The sequence below is a fragment of the Camelus dromedarius genome, chromosome 28 (assembly GCF_036321535.1).
Source record: "Camelus dromedarius isolate mCamDro1 chromosome 28, mCamDro1.pat, whole genome shotgun sequence".
In the NCBI taxonomy this organism is placed as follows: Eukaryota; Metazoa; Chordata; class Mammalia; order Artiodactyla; family Camelidae; genus Camelus; species Camelus dromedarius.
In genome coordinates this window covers 16,544,680-16,570,001 of record NC_087463.1, presented here as the reverse complement: position 1 = coordinate 16,570,001, position 25,322 = coordinate 16,544,680, and the positions used below count along the sequence as shown (strand labels likewise).

At 38.4% G+C, this 25,322-nt stretch overlaps 1 long non-coding RNA gene and 1 other non-coding gene across 2 annotated transcripts in view; one reads left to right on the top strand and one right to left on the bottom strand.

Moving 5' to 3' along the window:
* The window catches only part of LOC105088992 (uncharacterized), a 723,199-nt gene that overhangs the window by 502,764 nt on the left and 195,113 nt on the right, over positions 1 to 25,322 (top strand). The window lies entirely within an intron of this gene.
* On the bottom strand, positions 21,449 to 21,521 carry TRNAA-CGC (transfer RNA alanine (anticodon CGC)). The gene has a single exon. It is a non-coding gene; the product is annotated as a tRNA-Ala (tRNA).

The window sequence follows — 25,322 nt, the reverse complement described above, 5'->3', positions numbered from 1 at the left end:
AGGAATGAAGGCTGTGCTTGGTTAGGCTTTCTGAATTCTGTAAGTTATAACCATTACGACTAGTATGAGAACTCAATACACCCCTGTAATTTGTGTTAGCCAAGGAGTGTTAAAAGGCAGAAGTTCACGTACCTGCCGAATTCCACCTCCGCGGCTACCACCATCCTTTCTGGCTGCAGGTCTTTAAAACTGGTCTTCTGACCTTGAGGGTGTTCTCATGTTGAACTCGCCTGTACACCCCTGACAGATGTGATTTCTAAGAGAGGCAGCTCTGGTCACATAGTGTCCCCCAAATTCTGTTGCTGGTTCCCTGTTCTACAGTGAGTTATATATATATTCCTTTTACTAGTTAACAGTTTTCAAATTATGGTATTAGAACAATTAAGTCAACCAGTTAGTCTCAAAAGACAAACATCAAATTAGTAGATATACTTGGCCTGAGGTAGATTTCATATTTCATAGGCATGGCATTCTCATTTACTAGACTTTTACAAGAGCCATTATGGTGTCCATGTTTCTGATAAATCTTGAATTTCAGTTTACTGACAAGTGACTTCTTGTCTCTATTGTGTGGGTAGAGCCCAGAACATGGGGGAGAATGAAGAGGTTTATGACAAGAAACACATATATAAGAAGTTGAGTTCCAGGGCAAAGCAAATGGAAGAAAACATCATGACTGAGCTAAAAATACATGGTGGCAGGTGCTCAGTCAACATAGTGAAAAAACTCTTTAAAATAAAATTAATGAAAAACATGCACCCCAAATCTTAACTTTCAGCAACTGTACAGAGTAAGACTTTTCTGTAATAAGGAGCTTGAAATAAGGAAGCAATGATCCCTGCACAAAACCATGTGAAATAAGAAAGTGTGTGAAGGACCAGAGAAGGATCATTAGGACTACAAGAAGAGGAATTCAGAACACAGTAAACAGAAATGATAATTTCTTGACCATGACTACTCCTATCATTAACCTGCTCTTCAATAAGAAGAATTGTAGGCAGATATTGGAACTGTGTACTGTAGTCAATCTTGTATATAATTAATGTTTAGGTTTACTCTATAATTCTTATTTCGGGCATTCTCAACTCATTCTCTAATGCATATAAAATTCTGAGGACGAATGCAGATATGGTTAAAAATAGATACTGTGCTCCAAGTGTACACAGAGTGGACAAAGATGTAAAGCATACTTCATGCCTGTTACCTTATTAAAGTTTTATTTCTATGTGAGTGAGCTAGATGTTAGAAATGCATCCTCAATTTAATATTCTCTTCCTTTTCTGTGTGATTGATTTTATTAGGCGCTCCTCATATCTCAGTAGTTTGCCATGGTCTCCTGACACGCAGGTAACGTTCTCACCTTCATACTTTACTCTAACATGACGACCAAGAGAATTAGAAAATGGGAAAATGCTAAAACAGAATATTCAGTTAGAAGAAACAGTACTGAATGTAAATTTCCTTGTCCTGAATCTCTCAAAGACCTTAAGAAGGAAAAGGTCATTTGCTAATTTGTTCATTGAATAAACAGTTTTTAACGTCTCATATACCATTCACTGTGCTTGGTCCTAGAGACATTTAGGTGAATAAAGTAGAGTTACTGTCTCCAAAAAGTTCAGATTCTAGTTGGAAGCTAGTGTGTAAATAAATAGCATAATACAAAGGATAAGTGTCATAATGGAAAGATGTACAGCGTATTCTGATAATAGATTCATCTAGGGCAAGTTGAGAACGGATTAGTAACATCTTCAAGAAGCAAATGATCTTTGAGTCTTAAAGGCTGGAAAAGCATTTAAGAGGGCAGGGAAGCAACATGATAAAGTATGGATGTCTTCCCCGTACACACCCCCATGCACGCACATACACTCTCACATGCTTTAAAAGGTTGTTTTAGATAATTGGTTCACAGACCATTAGCATCAGGATCACCCGTGACACATGTTAAACATGCAGAGTTTCTGACACCACATCAGACTCTCAGGAACAGAGTCATTAGGAGCTGCCTTGGAAATCTGCCATTGTAACCAGATTCTAGGTAATTCCAATGCATACATTAATAACGGAGAAATATGTTATAGGAATGTAAAACAGTTTTCATTGTAACTGGTGCTTGTCAGGAATCTCACATAAATAAGGAAATATCTTAGACATATCTGTCATTGGTAGCCATTCAGAAGGCATATTAGAGTTATTTTAAGTTTGTGAAAGAATGATTATTACCTAGTATAAACTGTGGCCATGGGCCTGGAAAAGAAATAATAGCTTTCATAAACATCTACAAAGGAAAATTGGTAAGATTTACTGCTAGATTGGATTGGGTAGGAAGAGTTCAGGGAGAAGGTATGTTCCACATTCTGGGATGACTCACAGGAACGTGGGTGACACACATTATACAAGGGAATTTAAAAGGAAATAATGAGCCTGAGATACTGATGGTACATCCAGGTGAAGATTAGCAACAAGCAGATTTCTACATTTAGGAAAAAGACCAGGATATTTGGAAGTTACAGACCTACTGATGTCAGTTGCCTTGATGGGATTTTAGGAGGCATATGTTGAAGGTGAAAGAGAGAGGGTCAGTGGGGCTATTGAGAATACTAGCGTTCCACCTGTGCTCTGAGAAAAGGAAGAGTTAGTTGGTGAAGCTCATATTTCCAAAGAGAAATGAGAGAGAGGAGGGGGTGTAGGGAGCTGTGAGCCCCAGCCCTGCGCACAAATCCACTGTCCACAAAAAATAACAGCGCGTTCACCTTGGTGGAAGTAGCTGTTGGACAAATATGACTCATGATTTAGTCAAAATGCAACTTTATTTTTGTCTCTAATTGCCCCTTTAAAATGTATTAAATGAGGGTATTTTCTTTGGTCATTGATGTTTCTACAGACTGATGGCTCTTCCCCTTCGTTGTAGGTAACAGAGGGATCCTGGTCAATATTGTCATATACATAGTCTCAGTTATGTAATTAGAATGTTCATTCCTTGATCTGTTTTCAAAATTCCAAAGTTAATGTAGCATCAGAACCTTTTCTCTTCCCTCAGCTGGGGCCTGTTTCTGGTTGGAAGCTTATAGTAGGAAATATGGCTATAACTGGCTTCTATATTTCACATCGTTGCCTCCTCAAGCTGGCTTCTTGAGGTTCCATTCCCTCTGGGACTGGGAAATAGGAAGGAAAGATTGGGAGAAAATAATAGGTAAGTCTTTGGTGACGCATTTCCTTGGCAATCTGGCTTGTCATTCTCGGGTCTTAAAGACATTAGGCTTCTTTCTCTCGTGGGGAACTTTCATGAGACCTTCAGCAAGTCCCTTCTGGGGTCCTCCACCTGCCTTGTTCTTCATCCACCATGGATGCAGCTTCATTTCAGGTGGTCCTCCTTCCTCAGCACCTCAGCCCACCTCCAGCTTCTTGTTCCTGGGGTCTTTGGTGACGAGGACTCAGGGTTCCGCGTGCTCACTCTTCCTCTTTCATGTGTCCCACCCCTCTGTGGTCAGTGACTCAGTGATTGCACGGTGACCTTAAGGCAGCAGAGCAGTTGCTCCCCATCTCTACTTTTTGCTGAATTCCTCTAGCAGGCTCAGCCACACTCCACTCTCCCTGCAAGTGCAGGGGACAAATGGGAAACACTATGAATTGTTTCTTTGAAGGTTCCCTCTGTAGTTCTGAGATGAGAACACAGCACCTTGCCAAAACCTTCCCCCAAGGGGTTGATAAGGCATCAAAAATCAAGCAACAGCTCAGTTAATAACAGTGATATTACAACAACCCTATTAATATCTCCATTTTATAGGAGACAAAACTAAATTATAGAATGGTAAAGATTTTTGTCCTTATTTAGCACACTGAGAATATGGGGTGAAGGCAAGATAACGCACTCAGATAGTTGAATCCCCAGGGCCTCGGCTCTGAACTGCTATGTCACTCTGCCTGGTTTTGAAGCTATTCCAGTTTTTCCTTTGCAATAGTCACTGTAAGAATTTAGTAATTCCTTCAGCTTTCATTGTTCTCATCTTGAGATCTGTGAAACAAATGACAATCGTTTTTCTTCAGCTGTATCTTTGATGAACAAGAGAAGATTACAGGTTACCGACCTCCCTAATCTCAGAGGAGATTATTCTCTTGGCATTTTGGCCAGTGAAGCTTCTGGTTCTGATGACTTTTCATTTTTAACAATAACATGGAACACTGGACTTAGGATATGCAGAAGGAAACACTGCCAGTCTCCACTACCATGTCTTCTGAAGGGCAAAATAATTCTAAACCCAAGAAAGGCCATGTGGTTTCATTACCCACAAGATTAAGAACGGATAAACAATGTTTTGTGTTTTGTGAGATTACCCCTCCTTTTCCTTTTTCTTCTTTGAATGAAAAGCTGTATTTACATAATAATATGCTTATTAACACCATTGTAGCTACTTTGCTGTATCTCTGTCATTTCATACTAGAGGGTATGAATGTCCTCCTTGGTATAATGGATAATCTAATACCAGTTCACACTGCACAGTAGTATCTTTCGGTAGATCACAAAACAATAATAACACATGATTGCTGAAACACATTTATAGCCTCAGCTGTAATAATTCAGCTGGTACCAAAAGCTACATGTCAGCGCACAGCTTTTCCTTTCTTCTCATTCTCTTCCATGGTTTTGTGCTTCTGTGTTATAATAATAAAGGCTAGAAAGAAAATAATCTTTCACTATTTAAGACACTGTAAATCTACAAAATTGATGTTGTATCATTCATAGATGACCTGCTTCTTGGTGAAGATTTGTTAGCAAAGCAAGCCCTTGTTGAAATTTTCTTAAATTTAGTTTGTGATGAAACCTGCTGTCAGCATGAAGACCAATTTTTCAGTATCTTCCATTATGGATGTGTTTTTTCTTTCTTGGACAACTTGTTTCTCATTTCATTTTTCCCACCCCCTACCCCCTCCAAAGACAGCAAATATAATCATTTACTTGCTGACAGAAAAGACCTAAAATTGTATATTTAAAAAAAAATACATTATTTTAAATCACATTAAAATAAAACTGGATATTAATAGAAATATGAGAAATTAAAAGATAAGACAATAAAACCCCAATCATTTGGAAGTTAAAAAGCAAAAACACAGCATATAATTCTTTCTCGTGTAACTATTTTGTCAAAGAGAAAAATAAAATTGCAATTATGGACTATAAAAATAATGCATACTAGGACTGCCAGAATGACTGTGTGAGGATCTCAGTGGACACATTTAACATGAGAATAATTAAACAACAACAAAAGCAGCAAGAACAAAAACCATTTAGAGTCTCTGAAAATGTCATAAGAATGTGCAGCAAATGGAGGCGTATTTATTCAAGAGAATGAGCTAACTCTCTGTAAGAAGAGTGCGAGTCTGCTGCGTTTGAGCAGGGCCAGGCTCTTCCTCTTCCTCCCCGTCCCCGACTCCGTGTTATCGCAGCTCTGCTCTGTAACGTGTGGCCAAGATGGAGACTCTGTCTCCCCACAGCTCCCAGTCTCCGTCTAACTTAATCTCAGGACGGGCAGGCCACTTGGTGTCACTCATTTCCCCACCCCTGCCTCAGCTCTGTATTGTGGAAGTCTGCTCCAGCCGGGCATGGCCGAGAGGACTGGGCTCCCTTCTGCCGCCTGCCAGCCCTCCCTGCTAGGGGAGAAGCTCTAGCCGGGCACGGTAGGCAAGGATGCCAGGCTCCAGCTGCCCCACTCTAGCTCGCTTATGAATTGGAGGCTCCATTCTGGGAGGGTAATCCAAGAAGACCAGTGAGCACTGTTGTCCACTGCCAAGGACCACTTGTAGAGTGGAAGTGTTACTCTGTGTGCATCTGGCCAGTTTCCCTGCCCCCAGTAATGGCACAGGGGTGTGGGGGCTCTGCCCAGGGAGAGAGGCAGGCTGTAATGATTGTGATCTCCCCAAGTCTGCCTGAGGAGTCTGCTTTAGGAAGAGAGAGCGCTGGAGCAGTGAGATTAGGCCATCGTTCCTTGGTCTGTACTCTCCAAGTCTCGGCTGCGGGAAAGGACAAAGTAATCAGATTGCTATGGGACCCAAAGTGACGCAGCTGGCCAGCCTCCTCCATCAGGAGAACCTCAAGCAAGATTTTGTGTTTTGGATGTATGGGTCTCAGAGAAGGCGTTAAGCTCCAATTGAGAAAGCAGAGTTGGTGGGGGTCAGTCCGTTCCTGTTTTGAGTGTTGATAAAGAAAGAAACCCCTCAAGCGCTACCCCTGGGGAAGGGAAAGAGGAATCGGTAGCAGGAAAGGACAGAAGCTTGACGTCTTAGGAGTCTGAATCCAGAGTCATCCTAGGATAGCAACTTTTCAGTGTCTACTGCCTTGAGAAAGTGGCTACGTGATACCTAAATTGAAAGATTTAAGAACAAGGGAATGGTGACTTGGAAATCAGGAAGAGGCATACTTGAATAATTTGAGCCCAGAGGCTGAGCTATTTTCTGTTAAAGGTAATCAAGGCCTGGCTGGGCAGGAAGCCCTCTCACCTAATGGCCTGGTAGCAGCTTCAGCCTCAGGCAGCCCACATTTATCAGGAATCTGGGAGGCCACGTGAGCTACAGCTAAAGAAGTTTAATTAGACATCAGGGTTCTGTCTCGCCTATGAAAATCCAACCAATTCTTTTCTACATTGGACCAGATAGAATCTGGAAGTGTGCTTGAGCGGGGGAAGTGCACAGGGTGAAGTTGCTCGTTAAGGAGGTAACAGGACATGCCAGCTAGCTCTACAGCCAGGAACTTAGCAGTTTGGATTTGGAGAAATAAAACACACAAACAAACGAACAAACAGTAATAGTATTGTCCCTGGTGTTCTGGGCCGTGCCCACGGGCTACACAAACATGATCTATGTATAATTTGAATGTTGTATTTGTCGTTTTGCCACTGAAATTTCACAGTGTGAGCTTACTACTAGTTCAGTTGGGAAGAGGCACAATGAAGCAGGAAAATTGGTGATACGAGAATGTTACTTTGTAATTAAATAATTTATATGCACCTCTGTTTTTCTTACAAAAAGTAATTATACTAAATGCAATGTGGTATGCTAGATCAGTTCCTGGAACAGAAGAATGGCATTATGGGAAGCATTGCTGCCATCCAGAGTCTGGAGTTGAGTTAATAGTGATGTACTGATGTTGGTTTCTGTTTTGGCAAACATGTTATGGTTAAGATGTTGACAATAGGAGTCATTAGGTGAAGGGTGTGTGGGAGCTCTCTGTACTATCTTTGCAACTTTTCTGTGAATTTAAAATAATTCCAAAATGCAAAGTTAATCCAAAAAGTAATTATGATTCACGTGTCATCTTCAGCATGCAATTGTTCTCTAAAATTTCCAGCTGAGAATAGTGAACATTTTAGTGAAGAGCCAAGGCACGTGAAATTCCAACCACACTACAGACTCAAAATGTTGGCACATGGTTGATACAAGTGTTCAGTCTAGTTGCTGCTTATTCTAAGGAGTACTCAGGATGCTTTAATATTTCTAATAATTTATTTAAGCAGGGACTACAAGGGGGCACAATTAAACTTACAAAGGAAAGGAAATCCGTCAGTTAACACTGTTAAATTTGACACACGCTATCAATTACAAAGGAGCTACACATTTGCTCTTTAGGTTTATCTATCTATCTGTCTATCTATCAATCATTTATTTACTCACTTACATGAAGGTTCTGGGGATTGAACCCAGGACCTCATGCATGCTAAGCATGAACTCTACCACTGAGCTATACCCTCTCCCAACAGATTTGCTTTATTATAATTTACTTGGGTTTCATTTTCCAACTGGAACTTTCTTCTCATGTTCTTTTTTGTGTATGTTTTTAGCAATATTAATTTTTCAGTAACTTTTAATTTAGTGGCACATCAAAGCACACACAGAAAAGGGTACTCTTTGGCACTCTTCCCAAGTCATAACCCAATTCTACCAACAGGGTAACATTTCTAACCCTCATTCTTCCAGTTTATCTACTCTGGAGGTGAACAAATGCCTCATAAAACAGCCCAGTGGTGCAATGACCACTTCAGTATTAGCATTTTACATTAGATGCGACATTTTATTGTAACTGTAAGTTCACAGTGGCCTTTAGGTTTTTGCTACAGTGTTAGTAACGATTCATACTTGGTATTTGCCAAGAAATGGAAAGATGTCATGTAAGTCACATTTGATAAAGCAAGTATAAGGAGATGAAGACAAGAGTTTAGGGTAAATTGTGTGAAAGATAATGATACAGGAAATATCCAGTGCTACACTTTAATAAAGTACTGGCGATTTAATATGTTTCATAGCAAAAGATGCTGTTCCAAGTTAATTGGTACTTAGTACTTACTATTTTCAAAGTACCTAGTGATGCCCTGAGCAATTTTTCTTAAACAGGTGAGCATATGCAGAAAGCTATCTTCCCATTTTTCTGTTTGTACAAATAGATCCCAAGATAATTCTAGGTTCTCTGATTAAAATGAACCTAAAAGGAAATGACTAATATTTGCTATAACTTTTGCTTACCTAAATTATGAAATTCTTGTTTTGAATTAATTTATCCTTACTCTGGAATTTATACTTCAATTATTGTTCTTTACTTTTTGATAATACAGAAAATCACTCAAGTATAGGATGGTTTTGTGAATAAATGAAGTCCTCATTACTTTTACTACTGTTATCAAATACATTGTTTATGTAGAATCCTCCTCACAGTTTTTCCAGGTTAAAAAAAAAAAGAACATCACTATATTCCTATTGTGTATTTTGCATTTTCAATTAATATTGATTATTAAAGTTTTCTGTTTTCACATAGACTTTATAATTATAATGGATAAATATTACATCAAGTGAGCTACTATGCCAGAATTGACTGAAACGTTCATCTACTGGAGAACATTTTAATTTCTTTCAACATTGTAGATAGCACTGCAATTGGCATCTTTATGCAGCTTTTTTTGCTTAATTACTTTCTTAATAAAAATTTCCCAGAAGTGAGATCATTGTCTTAAAACAGTAGCTATGCTGTAGTTCTTGAGATACATTTTCCTATTGTTTCCTGTTGTGTTTTATCATTTTGCTATACCACTTGCATGCATGGACATTCAATGAGGCATTCCATATATGTTAACAAAACTTATGTTTTCATTATAGTCCCTCAGAATACCATTTGGATAGATAATTTGAATATGTTCACTTATATTTTTGTTATATAAAGCAGTGTACTTGTTTTATTTTATTTTTCTTTGAAAGATAGAATTTATCTGCCTAGGATATGAGCAACCTTGTCTTTTTGCATTTCCAGATTTTAAGAACTGGAAATTTCTTGAAATTTTATGACCAGGTTGCACATTTAATACCAGTATTTGATAAAAGTAAATTTTGGTACTTAACTGTATATGAGCATATATAACTCCTCTTTTTTCCTAAGTGAAATCGAGTCTAGTTGCAATGTTTGCAGTATTCTAAATTACCAGCTTATTCATACTTTTTATTTTATTAAAAAAAGTGACATCTGAAGGATTTTTCTGCTAACATAGTTTTTATTTGCTTATGCAAAGCTGTATAGTGACATACTGAATAACAATAAACATTGCCACATAATTAGTTAAAGGAATCAAGTCAATTAAAGTAGATTATAGTCATAAAACATTGACTACTCTTCTTAGTATCGGTGATAGCAATTATAGAAACTGTGAGTGTTGGATTCGTCTGATCCTTGAGAATTATAATGGGTAGATTTGCTTCCATTATTATTAGATAATAATACATTGGTACTGATTAATGAGCTGCAAACAATGCAATGACTTAGAAAAAAAGTATGACAAGACTAGATAAACAAAAGGATCTATTTTAATTAGAATAATATAATCTGATACAGTCTCAATGTGTGCTTTCTTTTAACTGACTTTCTTCCAGCTCAGCAACTCTGTATTACCTGGGATGACCTTATTCATAGAGGAAAGAGGGTGGATTTCTGCTCTCACTCGGCTGTTACCGAGCTGGGTGTTGTACAGGATGTCACCAAACCATTTCTTTGTATATAGACTTGCCAGTTCTAATATCGTATAACCATATGATGAGGAGTAAGTGTTAGTATGAAACTATAATAATGGAAAACATTGGAAATGGGTGAAGGCTCACCATTTTCTTGAGGGACACAAAAAATGAGTATAAAACAGCTTTCTTTATGGAGTAATTTTGAGGGTATGTTCAGGTGTAATTTTGCCACTCCCTGTGTTCTCAGAGGATTACGCTTTTATCTTTATATACATTGCATAATTACCTATGAATCACTGATTGTTTTCATTTTGTTTATTGGTTAACAAGAGGAAGGACAGGCATTCATGTATTTGTCCTAAGTGGTGTGCTACTCAACTTTTGTACATTGGATCGTACTTCTGGGGTGGAGTACAGTCAAAGGCATTTCTAAGTGAAATTAAGCCACTTCTAGCCAGCAAACTGATCTAATGAGGGCGCTAATAAATCCAGCTGGATTGAGACTTCCTTCGAATAAAGCAATTGTGTGCAATAAACAACTAAAACGTCATAAATCATTTGAGATTGAACTGCCCACGATAGAAATTGCTTGACAACCACTCCTTTTCATAGTATTTCTCCATACTATGGAGGAATAGAGGTGAGTCTGGAAAAAATGAAGCATGGGGTAATTTACTTCTGAAATACTTGCTTTCTCAGTGGTGACCTTAGGATTATCCTTTTCAGTTTTCTCTGGTTTCCAGACACAGATTCTGTTTGGATTCATAAATTTTAATCCCACCCTGTATGTATAGGTGTGTGTGTGTGTGTGTGTGTGTGTGTGTGTGTGTGTGTGTATATAATTTAATATATATACATATATAAATTTGGTTAATTTCTTTTTTGTTCAGCATACGTTTACTGGGTATCTAATGTATGTCGTGTTAATGGTGGGTGAGGGGGTGGGCTAGAAAGATTTGTATGAGCCTTTCCCAGACGAAGCTAGACACTGCAGTAAGTCCTGGTCAGAATTTCTGCCCACAAGTAGGTGAAGCAGCTGAAAGTAAAGACTACAGTGTCTTATCTAGCAGACCTGAGAGAGATCCCATGAGTTTTGAGGGTATCAAAGAGCATCTAAGAGCTTCTGGGTCACTGAGAATGATTTAGAGTAAACGCCTCAATTTCCTCATCTACACAATGGAGAACTGAGGTGAAAATCAAAGGAGTAGAAAGACGTAGAATTCTCTGAGCTTAGAGCAGTGCCTGGCATATAGTTAGTGATCAGTATGTATACATGTATGTAGTAGCAATAGTAATGGTATAGAACAGGGTTAAAAGCAGACTGAAACATACCCTAGTTCCACCTGACTGTGGGCACTGCAGATACAGAATAGGAAAGATTATGAACACAAAACCTGCATGTTAATGATCAATACCTCTCTGTATTTTTGTGGTGTGTGTGCGTATGTGCATGTACACCTACAGTTCATTTCAAAGACCAAAGGTAGCTCTTTCCAATACTTTTTATAGAAAGCCCTTAATTATAGAACCCATTTAATTATATTTAAGCATAAGTACCTGACTTGGACCTACTCCTCTGATATCACAGCCACTAATTTCGTGTGGGTTCCCCAGTTGGGTAGACCCCATCACAAAGTCTTATTCAACTGATACCCCAGCAGAAAGCCCCCAAAAGGACTTCACTGGACATCATTTCATTGCTCTTTCAATTGATGGAGAATAATATAGACTCACTGTGCTTATTTAATGGATTCCCTCTTCAGAGTAGAGGTCTGAATATTGCCCTCTAGTTATACATTAAATATTCTCAATAAATAACTGTCTATGCCTACTAAATATCTCTTGAAACATACCACAAAATATCTCTAGTCCTATAATTTTTTCTTGAGAAGAAAGAGGTGGGATGCGTTTAATCTGTAAGGTCAATTTAGACGGTTTAAATATTCAGTGTTACACATGTCAGAGAAAGGAGAGTGGTTTATGATCTAGAATGCCTTGATCTCTTTTTTTCCAAATATCTTATATTAAGGTTACTCATTTTCATGTATTCCTCAAAATGTGAAAATTCAGTTAGCAGGATGCCACTAGCCTAATCTTCGTCTTTCACCTTAGCAATGTGCCGCATTTTGGTAAGAGAAGTGAGACATAGTAATTAGCAGTTGGGATCAAGGCCACTTCATTGCCACGTCCATAGGAGTTCTTTATTCAACATTGTGTAAAAATGGCCAAGGGACTTTCAGGAGGAGACCTGTCCGAGTAAGGGCATAGAATGGAATATGGATGTCATGTTGATGACAAAGTAGACAGTCTGGCTATTCAAAACCAGAAATTCCTTATTGTGGAGCAGTGGGATGTTTGGGTGGAAGAGAACTCTGGAGGGAGAAAAAGACTGAATGCCGAGAAGGTGAATGAGGACTTTCCTTGAGGGTGGTAGGACAGAGACTATGGCAGATATCTTGACTGCGAGGAAATGATTAGTAGTTTTGATCTAGATTTATTGGTTGGTCATTCCTGTGGCAAGCATTTAGGAAGCTTTAAATGTGAGGAAAAAGTAATGTACAAGAAAAAAATGAAGCTATCGATTCAAGTAATTTGATACTATTTAGTCCAAAATCAAAAATGCAAAAAAAAAAAAAGACACAAAACCAAAAATCCTCAATGCACTAGATAACAAACTAGTTGCATTCACATCTCTCTGTATTTGCCAGAGATAGAGGAACTTCAAGGACAAATACCTAGTGTGTTACCCTCAAAGAGCCATAATATATATTGTCTTGTGTTCCGCTCATAAAGGAGAGAGAGAGCAGCCATTTGCAAAAATAAGATGTTATAAATATGCCACTGGTTGAAGAGGAGGAGAATCATGCAGACCCGCTGTTTGTTATGGGCCTGTGGCTAGCAACGTAGTTCTCCAAATCACTGTGTGACATCACTTGTAAATTGATGACATTCATCTGATGGGCTCATGCAGAAGTAAATTGCTGTTTCAGGTAATGCTACATGACTAAAATGAAAAGGAATGAACTGGACCGTTCCTTCCTTAGTGACTGGCCCCTTCTTACCCTCTCCCCATAATTCTAGACATTTCTCTGGTTCTTGTAAGTCCTGGTAACAAGAAAGTATTTGGTGGCTCTATAAACTTTGAAATGCTTACAATATTGGTTCTTTACCATACCAAAAGAGCAGTGGGGAGCAAGAAAGGAGAACCAGGGAAAAGAGGGAAAGAACACACGTACATTCCACATTTCACAGCTCTAAGGAGCCAGAAAGGGTGTGTACATTTATTATAAAGTTTTGGAGCAATGCACTTTTATTTGATACATTTCCTATTTTAAAAAATTAATGAAAGTGTCCTAGAAAATTATGAAAAGAAGAACATAAAATTTATTTCTAATCCTGTCACCTCTATATTATATTTTGATACCTATAATTCAGTTTTCTTTTTCATGTGTGTATGTGTGTGTATTTACAGTGGGGTCATGTGGTACATCTTTTTTATAATTTACTTTTTTGTATCGTCTTGATAATTTTTTAAAAATAGACTTTATTTTTTAGAGCAGGTTTAAGTTCACAGCAAAATTGAGTACCACCTTACTGCATGCAGACCTCTCTATCAGCATCTCATCCTTTAAATGATGCATATTCAAATAATAATAAGGGCCTCATATTTTATATCAGTTTATCCTTCCCTCAAACAGTATCTTCAGAAATACTCTACTCTACTCCATGTCCCCATTTTCTTTTAAATAAACACAATGTATTAATCATGGCCCTCTGTTGTACAGAATTCCACCTGGAGCTGCCATTCACTCTGCACCAACTGAAAATATTTGAGAGCCTTCTCTTGTGTTCTTCCCCTTCCCCCAACAATTTCATACATAATCTATGGATAATTCTACAGTACTTTTTTTTTGTGACTGAGTGTGTGCCTGATCAGGAAGGAGCAATCACAGAATAATAAGTGTAATCACATCAAGGAGGGCTTTGTTGTTTCATCTGTGAAGTGTGCCTATTGAAACCTGCACCTGCTCCAAATCAGGAAGTGCTTTCATGTTGTCAAGTATCAATTGTCAATGACTCCCAATAGAACTGTACTGAAAACAGAATGAATGTGTTTCCTAGAAAAGTTATCTGAATTGTCTTGCCCATGGTTACCCTTAATTGTTTTATGGGGAGGAAGTGTACACCGTATCACAGAAATAGAAAAATGAAAATGAAGATTTATAGGCATCTTTTGCTCCTTTGTTTCTGGTCTAAAGAACAACTATTCTTTTGGTGGGTGGTTGTTTAAAGGGATAACTTGAGTATGTATATTTTTGTCTTTCTGAGCTATTTAATCTCAATATGCTAAGACTGTTGAAATTTAGAATCCTTATAGAACCTGAAATACTAAAACCAGAGTGGATGAGTATTGACTCAATAGCTATCATTTGGCATTGTTAGCGAACACTTAAATCACGTAATTCAAGGTTATCCCCAAAGAATAAGTTATGCTTTTGTTCTACAGTGAAGCTACTATCTTTCAATGTCAAAACATAAGACATATTTCCTAGGAAAACTTGGCAAAATAACTTCTCATTCTATTCTATGCAAAGAAGACTATGAAATTGTTTTTCAATGTGCTCCTAAATCCCATTTAATCAATAATTTATGGTACATTACCTTTTAATCTCAAAACATATAACTAGTTTATGTCTCATTCACCTGAAGTATATTAACATCTGTTATCAGTTAAGAAGTGAGATTTGAAATTTGTAAAATGGTTGACTGTCAGATAAACAAGTTGGTGAATGAGGCAACATTATAGGAATTTCAGAGAAAAGACCTGCTCTCGGTCTAATTTTCTTTCAGATCCTAACTGATCCTTTCCCATCTTGCACCATCTCACATCTTCCTTCACAAAAGCTGCTATTCAGATTGAGGGGGACTCTCCATCCAGGGGACGCACAAGGGGTGAAGAGCTGAAGGAGGACAGGGTTGATGATAAGCAATCAGAAATCCTGCATAATTAAATGATGCTTTGCTGGCTTCAGCTGAGAGCACTTAAAATGGTTCTGATGGGCATTAGAGGTCCTTGATGAGCTCTCAGTCAGCTGTGACATTATCCTTAAAGGAAGTCTTCTGTGATGTCTGGAGAAATACCATTTCAGAGATCAAACTGAGTTGCAGCTATGATCACTTTTGTTAGCAGTCAGTTTGAACGTCCTCTTTAGATGGCAAATTGGGATTCCTGGACACGGGATTGCCTCTTTCTCATATGGCCTCAGGCATTTTTCACTTTTCTAGGCTGATTTCCTGAGTTTAAGGGATCAGAAGTCAACTATAAGAATCTTTGGATTCAGTAATCATTTATTGGATGCTTGCAATGAACCAATCATTGTCCTAAGTCTTAGAGGGTCTAAAACAAATAAACACACAACGGGCGCATATTTCATACTAGATTGGTAATAAGCAAGCACGAATAAAATCAACAATAACAAATTATGTAAAAAGTTGGAAATGAAATTTGCTCTCTACCCTTGTAAACGAGTTGTTTACCCATGGCCTACTGGCTGGTGTTAATTTTTAATGGAGGAAAAATATGCTGACCAAAAGTGGCAGGCATGTAACTTTTTGTCTGTCTGTCCATTTGTCTGGTTACCTATGCTTTGAAAAATATCTTTTTCTATTTTATTATAAACATGCATACCCCTCTTAGAAAATCTCATATATAACTATAATGTATTTGAGTATCTTTATTGATAAATGTTACATCTTAATGAATAATCATTGTAATGAAATCTAGCAAAAATAGCAGTGTTTAAAGTATAAAGCTCCTTGATACACATACATTGGACCCTTGAACAATGGCAGGGGTGGTTCGGGGCACGAATGCTCCATGCAGTTCAAACTCTACCTATAACTTACATAGTCAGCCCTCCGTATCGGCCGTTTCTCCATCAGCACCTGGGTTCCTCGGTATTCCCAGTTCTGCACCTGTAGGTTCAACTAACCATGGGCCATGTAGTACTGTAGTATTTACTACTGAAAAAAAAAAACCCCACATTAAGCGGACTTGCACAGTTCAAACCCATGTTGTTCAAAGGCCAACTGTTTATTTATATGTTTGTTTAAGAAAATTGGGCTATAACTATACCTACAGCCCAAAACTTTGCTGTTTTTAAAACATCTTTACAGGGTAATATGTGCAGGTTCAGCTCATTCTTTTGTAATGGCTGCATCATATTTCATTTTATGGTTACATTATATTGTATTCATTGAATATCCTTTTGATAGACATTTAGACTTACTCTAATTTTTAATAACATTAACGTAATTATATATATGCAAGGATTTCTGTGAAATATGAAGGGTTGGTTGCTGGATGCAACTGTATTTTAGATTTAGAGATATTACTTAACTGCCCAGCAAAATTTTTCTGCCCCTTTGTACTTCCCCCAGTTACACGTGAAAATACCCATTTCCCTGTGAGAATGTGACTTTTTGAAGGCAGAGCTTTAGCTGCATTTTTCACCACTATTTCTGATCATGTCACTTGTCAACTTAATTCCCGGCCGCGGCTTCTCATTGGCCTGCACAGCCTGCTTCCCGTTCAGCTCTCCATCTCATCCCTGCCGTTCCCTTCCTGCCCCGCTCCCCACCTGCTGTACTTCAGCCACGCTGATTTTTCTTTTAGTTTCTCAAACAGACTTGCTCCACCGTACTTAATGCTTCTGTTCCTATTGTGGAATTTACTTGAAAAGTACTTTCCCCTCCTGTTTGCCCTGCTGTTTCCTACTCCTCTTTTAGAGTTTAGATTGAACGTTAATCTTTCAAAGGCAATTTCTCCTGTCCTAATGAGATTACTTCTAATATTATTAACTCCTGTAGGAGCCACAGTGTCTCCTTTAGAGGAGTTTTCACTACTTAAATATACATTTTGGTGTGTGTGTGTGTGTGTGTTTAAAACATCTCTCTCCTCTGCTAGCATGTAAGCCTTATGAGAGCAGGAACCTTTCTTGTCCTGAACACCAGGAAACCCCAGTCTTCAGCAAAGTGCCTCATACCCAGTAGAAGCTCCGTGAATGTTTGTTGAATCAATGAATGTGTCCTTGGTGCCCAGCAAAACACCTAGGACACAGTAAGCACTCAGTAAATCATTATTGAGTAGAATAATTTATATTTTTTCACATATCTTCTCAGGACTATATGTTATATTTAAGGAAATAATACCAATCTAATTAAAAGAAAACTATTACAATTTGATTTTCACTTCTGTAATAACAGTGAGATCTGTTTTCATGTTTGTTGTTTCATGATGATGATTATTATATTTAATTTCTTCGGTGAATTCCTTATTCTTGTTGTTGGCTCATCTTTCTGTTAGGATAAAGAACAGTGTCTAATCTCATACAGATTGAAATGTGAAGGCCAGTTCACCTCGTAGCATAGGCTGCTGTGTTTCTTCTACCCCTGACCACCCCCTCCATAGGAACGCAAGCAGGGAAAGTACTCCCCCATCCATACCACTGTTGCAGAAGTTACAATCTTGCCTTCAACAGTGTTCGATGGCTTTCCCAGAACCAGTTTCTTTGATTTCACTCTGTCTTCTCCACAGGACTCAGAAACAAGGCCTTCCTGTATCTTTGTCATAACAATTTTTAATATCTGAAATGATGCTAGTTATTGATCTGTTTGCTTATTATTTGTGTATTCATGCCTCACCAGCCCCAATAAAAGACAAGGACTCTGTATTTCTGGTTATCGATGTCTTCAGTGGCAACAACAATAGTACTTGGAACACAGTAGGTGCTTAGTAATTATCCACTGAGTAATTGAATGGCTGGCCTGTATAAAAACATTCCAAGCTATAGGCATCATGATGCTAAAAAAAAATCATCTGTCTCTTCCAATAGGGAGAGTTTATCCAAATCTGTGCTCTTCGGTCATCACTTCCTTTGGGATGAGCTTTCCCCCTGGATGGTTCTCAGTTTTTCAGGCAACCAGAGCCCCTTCAGGTACCAGCTACAGGGGAGCACAGGTCTGTTGTGATCCTGGGAGGCGTCACAGCTGAGTGGGGATGGCTGAGCCCCCAGGGGGTGGCTAACTGCCAGGGCTCTGGATCAGCCAGAGTTCAACATAGCTCCAGCCTCCTGCCAGCTGTTTCACCTTGGGCAATTTATTTAACCCCTGGTGCCTGCTTTTCCTCAATGGCCTAACTGACTTTCCTCAACTGAACTAACAGGAGTGCCTGCCTCGTGTAGTTAGTGTGAGGATTAATAGAGGTAATATATGTAAAGCACTTAGAGCAGTGCCTGACACATAGTAAGTGCTTGATGGATGTTGTATTATTATATTAGTAATATATGTAAAGCACTTAGAGCAGTGCCTGACACATAGTAAGTGCTTGATGGATATTGTATTATTATATTAGGGCTTCTAGACAGAGTTATGTATTTGTCTCCCTCTCTTGAGGTTAACAAAGAATCTGCATGTATAAAGGTGGTGGCTGAGGTAGGTAGGGCTTGTTTGCAAATTTCTGCCCAGGAATTATTTTTTCCTAAAGTTCTTTTATGTAAAATGCCAGACGGTTTTAATTTTGGATTTTTTTTTTTTTTACAAATGCTTGTGATGGGAATAGGTATTATCTTATTTCATAGAAAAGTCTGAGGCATAGAAAGGTTAAATGATTTGCTCAAGGACTTAATAAATGAATGGTGACTGGGAGATAGAAATTATATGACTTCTAGTCCACTGCCTCAGACCAGGCTCATTCTATTTAGATGTTATGTTCAGACTTAATATTATAGATCCAAACGACCTGGACTCATCTCACATTTCCTGTGTCGTAGCAGAATGCAGATGGTGAATATAAAAGGAAGGTTACAAGTCAAATGTTGTATGTATCATGGGCAGAAAGACTGTAAAATTGAAACATGATCCCGTCTATTATTCCACTTTTATTTGAGGCCAATTCTTTCTCTTTACTCATATGAAAATACTATTTGTTTGCTTTGTGGAGAAGGTATATCCTAGTATAAAATTATTTCTGTCAATTGCAAAATAAAGTTATCGACTATATAAAATAAAAAAGATCACCTTGGCAACTTCAAAAATAATAAAGTATGCTATTATAAGAGGTAAATTTTTATACTAACAGCAATTTATAATAAAGCATTAAATTTGTATTTATAACATGAAAAAATAAATTGGGCCACATTTGTACCCACTACTTTATAGCCACATACTATGTTAGAGGAGAAAGCTGTAATACATACTGGAAATACACAAATTGATAACTATTTCCTGGAGCAGTTTCAGTGACTGAGACCCAGGTAAGCTTCTTTTGTTAAAACTACATACTGGTATTTCATGAATTGAAACCTGGAGCAGAGGCTTAGAGAAAATGGCACTGTGGGTTTTATCCAGTGCTATGGAGTGGAATTAATCAGCGTGGGGGTGGGGAAAGGAGCAGACTGGAGCATCTGGCTATGGAACCGACACAGGGCAGCTGGAAACAGATGTGAGAAGTGGCAAGGTGGTACAGCAGGAAGGGCAATGATTCAAACATCACAAACAGCAGTGAGGTCCAGCAGATGAACAAAGCAAATAATGGCGTGACATTGTTGACCCAGAGGAAGAGAAGAGTCTGGATGCCAGCACCCCTCCTGAGAGGTCCACAGAGGCAGCTCAGAGTTGCCAGGTGATAGTTGTGCAAGCAGGGACCAGAGCGAAGGAGCATTTCAGCTGAAGCCAGGGTCCCCGCAGTGGGAGTTGGAGAGCCCAGCCAACAGCCATAAGGGCAGGTGGATACATTTGAGACACACTCTTAGGGTCTTACTCTGGAAGAGGTGGAAAATACTGAAAGAGAAAAACATCAAACAAAAAAATCAGGTTCTACTGTAACATAAGATATCCTAGGCTGGTAAGGCTGTGGACCATTTCAGCTCACATAATGATTTTTTGAGGTAAAACTCACACTGCTTCTGTTAATAAAAAGAATACCACAGTGTTCTGTGACTTACTGAACGCCTCTTCTATGTCAAGCCTTCTTATCTCATACGACTCTTTCAAAAAACCCTGCTAGGAAACGTTATGCTTATCGTAGAGTTGAGGAAACTGAGTTCCGAAAGTGCTGTATTAATCCCCCCAGGTCATCCAGTGGAAGCATGAAGATTCCTGCAGGTCTTGTGAGCTTTCCACATGGCTCTGAAGACCTCAGGTCTTAGGAGTTTAAAATCTAGATGTGGTCATTAAAGCAGTACAACTATTTGAAAAGGCATCATTTTCTGGAATACATACAGACTGTTTATCTTCCTCGTCTTAAACTTTCTTTCCACTACGTGTGTAAGCACTTCTTTGCTCGTACCTTTCTTTTTTCCAGGGACGGCAAATTCCTCCTAGTACATAGGAGGGTGCTGCCAGTTAAGGAATTTTGTATAGCATGTAAAATAAGACCAGACTTACACTAACTTAAATACAAAATAGACTTGTTTGTTTAGGTAACGGAACAGTCGCTGCGTAGGTCTGGAGCTGCAGGAACAGATTGATTCAGAGAATTTAGACACATCACCAAGAGCCCCGGCTCCTCCTTTCTGCACATCTCTCAGCTGTCTTCCTTTCTGTTTCTGAAGCTCCATATCTACCCAGTGGCTATCACAATCATGCATAAAAAACCAAAATATGTAAAGATGTAAATTTTCATATTATAATAGACATTTACATTTCCAATACATTTCCAATCAAAATCTAAACAGTTTATTGACTTAATAAGATGATATTGAAATTTTTGTGGCAGAGCAAAGTATCAAAAAGAGAGTAGGTAATTACCTATTGGATACCTGGATTTACTAAGAGGCTAATGAAAGTCAGTTACTTATTGGTACAGAGAACAATTGACCAATGGAAAAGAGAACCCAGAAACAGATTTACACATCTATGGAACTTTGGGGTATTATAAATGGGGCATTTCAGGTCATTCAGGAGAAATGTGAAACTGTCCAATAAATGGAGCTGGGAAAAAAGTTATACATATGGAGAAAGAAGAATTTGGATCTCTCTCTTATGTAATATGCAAGAAACTTCAGAAGGATTAAGGGCTTAAGTGTCAGAAAAGGTTAAAACTCTTAATAGGTGTTCTGTAAGATTCTAATACAAAACATGTGTAACTGTAGCTGGCATTCAAATAAAGTAAATAAATTGTAAAATATTTTTATAGTCTTTAAGTTTTTGATTAAGTGGAATTTATATTTATACTCAACAACATTTTGGGAAAAATAACCGTTAGAAATTATGTTCTATTCATTCGTGATTGAGATATTTCTAAACATTCATCAGTTATTCCCAGAGGCAAAATCAAGTATAAATACCATTTTAAATTATACTATCTCAACAATTAAAAAATTATTAGCTTTTGCAGTTTCCTATCCTGGACATCATTATTTTGGGGGGTAGGGAGGTAATTAGATTTATTTATTTATTTACCTGATGGAGATACTGGGGATTGAACCCAGGACCTCATGCATGCGAGGCATGCACTCTATCACTGAGCTATACCCTCCCTACTATGTTTTTCTTTCAGTAGCTTACCTATGTTCTCAAATATTGGTTGTCACTGACTTAATCTTTTTATTTTATTATATTTTAATTTTAGTGAAATTACATTTTAATAATTTGCAATGACCTATATTTTAAAACTTACAAAATATGTAGGCATAGCAGTTTTTATCTTGGCAGCTACAAATGATCCCAACTGCTGCCAACTTTTACAAATACAAGTCCTAGGTGGGTAGCAATGACCTTTCGGAGCCCCTTCTTGTGCTAATCTCCAGGAATCCACATTATGTATGTATATTTTAATGTTGGAGCTGCAAGATCTCAAAAAGCTTTAGAGAAAGCATCTTCAGAACCAAATAAAAGTGGACTTCATTTTAATTGTCTTCGTTTTGAGAACCATATCCAGAACAGGATATCTTAGGACCTGAACGTTTGTATAACATAACCCCTATTTCTCTCATGCTCTATTATTTATGTACTATATTCAGCCATCACTGGTTAATTAACTCTCTTTGTCCTTGGTATCCAGGTGAGTGTTACTTACCAGTCACATTTTGCTGGTAGGCACCTTGAGAAAATGCGTGTGTGAACCAAAAGCCCACACACGTTCTGCATACAGATGCTGCTGAATGCCATGAAAGGGAAAACAGGATGTAAGGCAGAGCTTCCCTGATGAGATAAGAGATGTTAGGAAATGTTTTAACCAGTGTTTTGAACCCAGTTTGTTGAATTTAATTGAATGAACCTGGGTTAGAAAAGCAACTATTCTAAGGTCTACAGAGGATACAAAGATAAATACGGTGCAGTTCTATCTCTTAGAGTTTAAAAATCAAGAGGCAGGTGGGTTTGTAACTAACTGTAATGCAGTCAGAATGTTACAACAGAGGGAAGGAAAAAGGAGATTGATACCAGTTTTGGTTTCACTTTTGAGGTGCGTTTTGAATTTTGTTTTTTTTTTAAACAAACTTTTTGTTTTGAAATAATGACAGACTCATCAGAAGTTGCAAAAGTAGCATGAATAGATCCCAGATACTCATCACCCAGCTTCCCCTAATGGTACCATCTTATATAACGAATATACTAATGAAAAGTAGGGATCTGGCATCAATAGAGCACATAAGTAGACTGCAGACTTCACTGAGTGGTCTTCTAATACACAGAAACGGAGGAGGGAACGAGAAAGGCATTCCAGTTGAGGAAGTAGTACTTGGCTGAAGACAGGTCATGAGAGAATTTGGATTATTCAGGAAATCTGCTAAGAAGGATTTTAATAATAGGTGAACCTCTACTTTATGGATGAGCAAATGAGGCCCAGAGACAACTTGCTTATTTCATTTTCTTTCCTTGGTTCATGACTGAGTTTGGGCATATTTAAAGACTATACACCTGAGTCTTGGTCTTCAGGATCCTAGCCCAGGTATATTCCTCCCCACACTGAGTTTTCTTTGATTGAATAAATGTGATTATTCTTTTGGAGCCTCTGTCAGATCCCACTTTAGGCACATTTATTTTTTCCTCTGAGTCCCTAGAGCATAGTGCAATGTCTGGCACACAGGAGATGCTCAGTAAATATTTATTGAATAAATGAATCAGTGAATTTCTTTTTTTAGCCCCTAGAAATTGGAGGAGAGGCAGATCAACAGAGGCTAACGAGAGGATAAATCACACCCACAATTAGCCCACTGCAATGGAAACTCATTACTAAAAGTCCGTTTGATGTTGGGCAGAATGACAGCTGCAAGAAGAAAGTTGGGCAGCAAAACACATTTTATTTGAATTATGATGAATTAAAATGTACACAGGTAATTACCCCTGTTTCGGCTACGCTGTGCAGTAAATCTGTAAATAAAAAGTGTGAGGATCCAATGTGCAAAACAGTATATTCTCCTATTCTGCATTTTGAACATATACATCAGATGTCCCTTCATAGGGATCGTTACAGTTTTTAATTTAATTCCAGGCTTAAAAACAGAATCATCACAAAAATGCTGCTTTCCTTACTGAACAGTGTATAGGATAGCTGGTTGCAAATTAAGCTGCACACAGCTCTTGTTAACTTAATTAGCAACATAATGGCTGAACCTCAGTCTGATAAAATGCATGTTGCCTTGGATGGAAATTGCAGTGAAATCATAGTCACTTCGAGAGAAGTAAAATCCTGCAGATATTTATTTTCCCTTTTGGGCTAGAGGAATACCTGATTGCCTGGGAAGATCTCCGACTTCCGACTGAAGCCCAGACAGCACAACCAAGAGTCAGCACCTTACAGGGCTCTGAAACATGCCTTTTCCAAAGGCTGCATGCAGGAGGGCCCCCAAAGGGCTAATGGATATACTTGTGCTTTCATTAATAACACAGAAAGCAAACTAATTAATTAGAGGACACAGTGAATGAACTCCATTTATCAACAAATGGCCCAAGTGATAAACAAATTATTTCAGAGCTTACTGAAAGCAGGAATCAAGAAGGCAATTGCCAAGGATTCAACCTGGTGTATTTGTGAATAGCTCCAGCTTAGCAGCAAGGCTTCTTGCTGGAGATGGACATGGAAATTTTGTTTGATAGACGGTCTGTGTAGGTTGAGTCACCAATAGATCTTCAGTTGTTGTACAGTTCTCTCTCTTTATCTCTCTTCTTTAGAATCTGTTGATGTCCCTCTGGTTCAGATGTCACCTGGTGGAAGTAGTCCTCCTGTTCCTGATTCTTGGGAAACAGAGGCTCAGGTCTGCTTTGCTGGTGTAAAATGGGCACAGGCTTTTTCCCGACGTTACTTTAACATCCCCAGATGCAGATTTCCTGTCTTCAGGCTGCTGTGCACTTTGAGTGAAAGTAGTTCACTTTGAGTGAACTATGAGAGAGAGACAGAAAGAGACAGAGACAGAGACAGACAGAGAGGAGAGAGACCTGGAAGCAATGAAGACTACTGTGATTGATTATATACTGAGAATATCTAGTTGATGGGCTTAGAGATTTATGTAACATGTGATTGTTAATTTCTGTGACTATTTCATATATATAGTTTTTCCCATCATCCAGTTACTTTTTGGCATGCCTCCTAGGTCTCTGGCATACAGAAGGAAAACTATAGTACATAAGATTGAGTTTTCCTGACAGCTCACTTATTCCTGTTTTCTTTCTTATTTTCTTTATCTGAGCCTCCTTTCCCCTATAACCCATCATGGCACGGCATTTTGCCAAGGCCTTAGAAGCCCACGTTGATTCTTCTCTCACACAGACACCAAAATATACTGGCTACAGTATATTTTGTGACACTAAACACTTTGGAGAAGACTTGAAAATGGAGGAGAACTCTCTTTTAAGTGCCTCACCCAGCCTAATTCCAAGATTTGTGTGAGAACATTCATCTCTCTGTGAAAGTCTTCTGCTTGTCTCGGGAGTTACGGTAGCTGTTATCAAACTTAAGAAAAATGTTCTTAATAATCTGGGGAGTTGTTTTATGGTGTTTACTTATGAGGGTAAACATACTGATTTTGGTATGTATGACTGAGGCGGGAAGCCCCATAAAAAGACAGGCAGGACCCCCAAGCAAGGCCACTACTCTCCTGCCAGCACCATCCAGTTCCCTGGCCGAGAGGCTCTATCTCACTTTTTGCCTCTGAAACAGCTTACTTACCCCTAAAATTCTATTGGTTCCCTGAGCTCACTTCTGATTGGTTATTTCTTTCACTCCTGATTATTACTCTCACTTCTGATTGGTCCACTTCCCTAACTTCCGATTGGTCGATTTGTAGTACTTCATTTGCATGGAGCTCACTCCTGATTGGTTATTTCTCACTCCTGATTGG